Source organism: Lactuca sativa, chromosome 5 (genome assembly GCF_002870075.4).
Source record: "Lactuca sativa cultivar Salinas chromosome 5, Lsat_Salinas_v11, whole genome shotgun sequence".
Lineage (NCBI taxonomy): Eukaryota > Viridiplantae > Streptophyta > Magnoliopsida > Asterales > Asteraceae > Lactuca > Lactuca sativa.
The window spans coordinates 145,533,328-145,537,437 of record NC_056627.2 but is presented as its reverse complement, the minus strand read 5'-3'; positions in this window follow the sequence as shown (position 1 = coordinate 145,537,437).

The window sequence follows — 4,110 nt, the reverse complement described above, 5'->3', positions numbered from 1 at the left end:
ACGTCGCGCTGTGTCGTGCCGGTTCTGTCGCGAAACTTTGACAAGTCATAACTTCTTCGTTATAACTCGGATTTTTGCCTTCTTTATATATGCGGAATCCTTGTAACATATACTATAACTTAGTTAAGATTAATCCTTCTAAATAATCTTCCATAAAAAAGTCATTTTTGATGCTTATCGTCTCTAAATGACTAGCCCAGATCTGCGGGCGTTACAATTATCTCCCCCATAGGATGATTACGTCCCAGAATCATCATCAAAATAGGACTGGTATAATGATTTTATATGCTATCTCTTCAACCTAGGTAATAACACTAACTTCTATGTTTCTTCGAAAAGTATCTAACTCTAGGGCTTCTTGACTGCAAACGATGCTCAATCTTGCATCTGCTTTTCGTACTATGTTGGACTTTCAATCATAACCTTCAAGTTACAAAATAAGTCCTCAATTTGGACTCTTTCTTCTTCTTAGGATAAATACTTTCCTTTATTTATTGTAACAGACCGATGGGTCATATTCTAATGACCTCTCATCGTATGATGCAACGCTTAGACTCAAGTCTCTTAGAGTCAAATCCCAGAATGGATTATTCCTTCCTTCATATTCTAATGTGATATAATCACATTTTAGCATGTAACATTTCTAGCTACTAACTTCTTTAACAATGAGCGCGATGCTATCGATCGCATTGATTTCAATCTTCTGACTTAAGTCAGATACTACATCAAACTCGGTTCTCAGAACCAAGTAACAAACTCATTGCAGTCGGACTCAATTTGTAATGACCGCTAGGGTCAGAATAACAATCATCTTCTTAGTCACTACCGAAACAATGGTAACGACATACTTGAATAAAATGAGACCAATCACTAGCTTCTTGGTAACCTTGTGACTTTCCCTGATCTAAGTGTGAGTCTTGTTCTTCCAGTAGTATAGATCTCTACTACTATTCACACTAACTCGTACTCGTCCCAAGTATTGTCTCGCAGTCCCCAAGTCCTAATATCACAAAACAATTTAACACATACTAATGTGTCCAATTAATCATACTAATTTTCCTAGACTCTACTAAGACTTCTTCCAAGCGTATCTTCAATCATCATTTCTAATTTAACTCGGTTGGTGATGGAAATTCCAGATGATGGGACAACTATAAAAATTACACCAATCGTTCCATCATCCTGCCAATCGAAGGTGTACTTCAGACGTACCGTACTCCTCTAAACATTCTGTTATTTTATCAGAGATAAACTAAAGGCACGACACCACTCTTACGATATCTTCTGATAGGTGTCATTCGCTATCATAAGGCTTTCATTTCCTCCATTTTCTCAATTCTCTACGAGTCTCCACCATGACGTTATTTTCACAGAAGCATGCATTCTTTGCATCGAGACGAAATATAGATAAAGAAGATTTAGACGTGTTATACTCCTTATTACTCCGAAAATTTACATGCCAGTTCTAATACCGTAATTAAACATTTAGAAATCTGAACACATAAAATTTCCAGATCCGGTCGGCAACAGACCATAGATCCAATCACATAACGCATATCACAAACCATTTAGCACATAAAAGCATGTTAGGCATTTTTCTTAAATAAGCTAGTGCTCGTGTCTAAAATATGGCAGGCACTCATCTCACAATCATTGCTTAACATTCTAAGTTTAAGTCTAGAAATCCTACAAATTGCTAGTTCGCTTAAACTAATGCTTTGATACCAATTGTGACATCCCCAATTTTGCCGCTAGAAAAGACCGATTTGTTTATGCTTTGTTTTAAAATCAGAGTAATCATTTGTAAGGAAAACAGTTGCGGAAATTGTCCCAAAAACAAAATATGATAACCATTTATCAAAACATTTCTCAAAGAGAATGTATTTTCATTAAATAATAAAACCTCGGGATGTCATATTCTGATACAAACCAAAAGCCTAAACAATATAAAATAAACCTTACAACAGTTATTTATAACTACTGATCTATAATTCAAATTCTCTCGTCAATCCACGAACTTATACCCCTATGCCATTACCTGTAATACAAAGAAAACTGAGTAGGTCAGGCTTGGGAGCCTGGTGAGCGTATAGGGTTTTCAACCCACAATAATATATTTATTATATTTAATCATCAAACAATCAACCAAATTACTCATCCCCATTATCCTCTTTATTTCTTAAGGTTTTACCCTAAGAATCAACTATCCTTTATCCATTCGTTCCTAAGGATTTACCTAACGAATCGACATGAAGTCCATTGCTGCCAAAGTTTATCTATCAGGTACTAAATCCATAGCTATCAGGCGCTAACCCCATAGTCACCAAGGTTGACTCAACAAGCACTAACTCCATAGTCGCCAAGGTTTACTCAATATGCGCTAACTCCATAGTCGCCAAGGTTTACTTTAACAGGCGCAAACTCCATAGTCACCAAGGTTTATACAATAGGCGCTAACTCCATAGTCACCAAGGTTTATAGAATAGGCACTACGTCTCATACTTGCCACTATTTCGTCTACCCATGTTCTACCCAACATATTTTATAGATACAAAATACATATATAGTTTGAATCATTTAACACTCGTATAAAAACATCAATTCCAAGCCCATCTCAAATAGACAAATAATACATAACACATAGCACGTATTTCATAGCTATTACTTTATATTTATGTGTTAGAAGAAAGTAACCACACACCCACTTGATTAGACAAAGCTCAAACAGCACTACGGCTCTTCAAGTAGAACTCTTCGGTGAAACCGAGATATCTTCACACACCGGGTTTCTCGCGGACAGAGCTTCGGCTCGGAAACTCTTTTCTTCTCGGGATCTTCGGGCTTCGGGACTTGCTTCAGGTCTCGGGATGTTATCGGGACTTCGGGGGGTTAAAATAGGGCCTAGAGGGTGTATCGGTAGTGGGAGAGAAGGGATGGAGCAACCATAATCGGCTAGCCCTTCAAATCTATTTATAGGGCAAAATTTGCCCTTGCCACGTCGTGGCACCTTTTTTCATGTCGTGGGCTTGGTCGTCATTGCATGTGTCATCGCAAGTTGCATCTGGGGGACTCCAGGAGGTGTCAAAAGACTTGCGACGTCGTGGCACTGCTTGCCACGTCGTGGTATCTGACAGTTTTGGGGTTTCGCGCCCCGAAATTCTGAAATTCATAACTTTCGCATACGAACTCCGTTTTCGACGTTCTTTATATCGACGCGTAGGTAAAAGCAAGATCTATAACTTTCATTTAGACTACGTCGGCTAATTTTGAATTTATTTTTATTATATTATTTTTAGTAGGCTGTGACAGGAAAACTCCGTTATAAATTCATAACTCCTTCATCCGACGTCCGTTTTCGCCTATATTTTTATCGTTTCACTACTATTAACGACATCTTTGATTCTCGTTTAGATTGTTTCGGCTAAAAACCGCTCGATCTTAAATCGAGTATTCTGGCTGCATACTGCTAAGTCGAAACTTTAGAAAACCATAACTTCCTAATACGAAGTCAGATTTGGGCGTTCTTTTTATGCACGCTCTCGGTTTAACGAACACTTCAACTTTCGTTTAGATTACTAAGGCTAAATATCGCTCTAACATAAATTCACTTTTTAGGTCGCGCTGTGTCGTGCCAGTTCTGTCGCGAAACTTCGACAGGTCATAACTTCTTCGTCATCACTCGGATTTCGGCATTCTTTATATGTACGGAATCCTTATAACATATACTATAACTTAGTTAAGATTAATCCTTCTAAATAATCTTCCATCAAAAAGTCATTTTTGATGCTTATCATCTCTAAATTGACTAGCCTAGATCTGCGGGCGTTATATATATATATATATATATATATATATATATATATATATATATATATATATATATATATATATATATAAATATATATATATATATATATACGTCCTTATATATATATATATATATATATATATATATATATATATATATCATACGTCCTTATAAAGCTAGCATTTTTCTTGAATCTCATACATTTGAAACCCCTTTTTTAACTAATGCAACTCAAAAATTTTATTAATTATGATTTAACACTCAAAAATTGTATAACTTATATTATGTTTAATTAACATTTA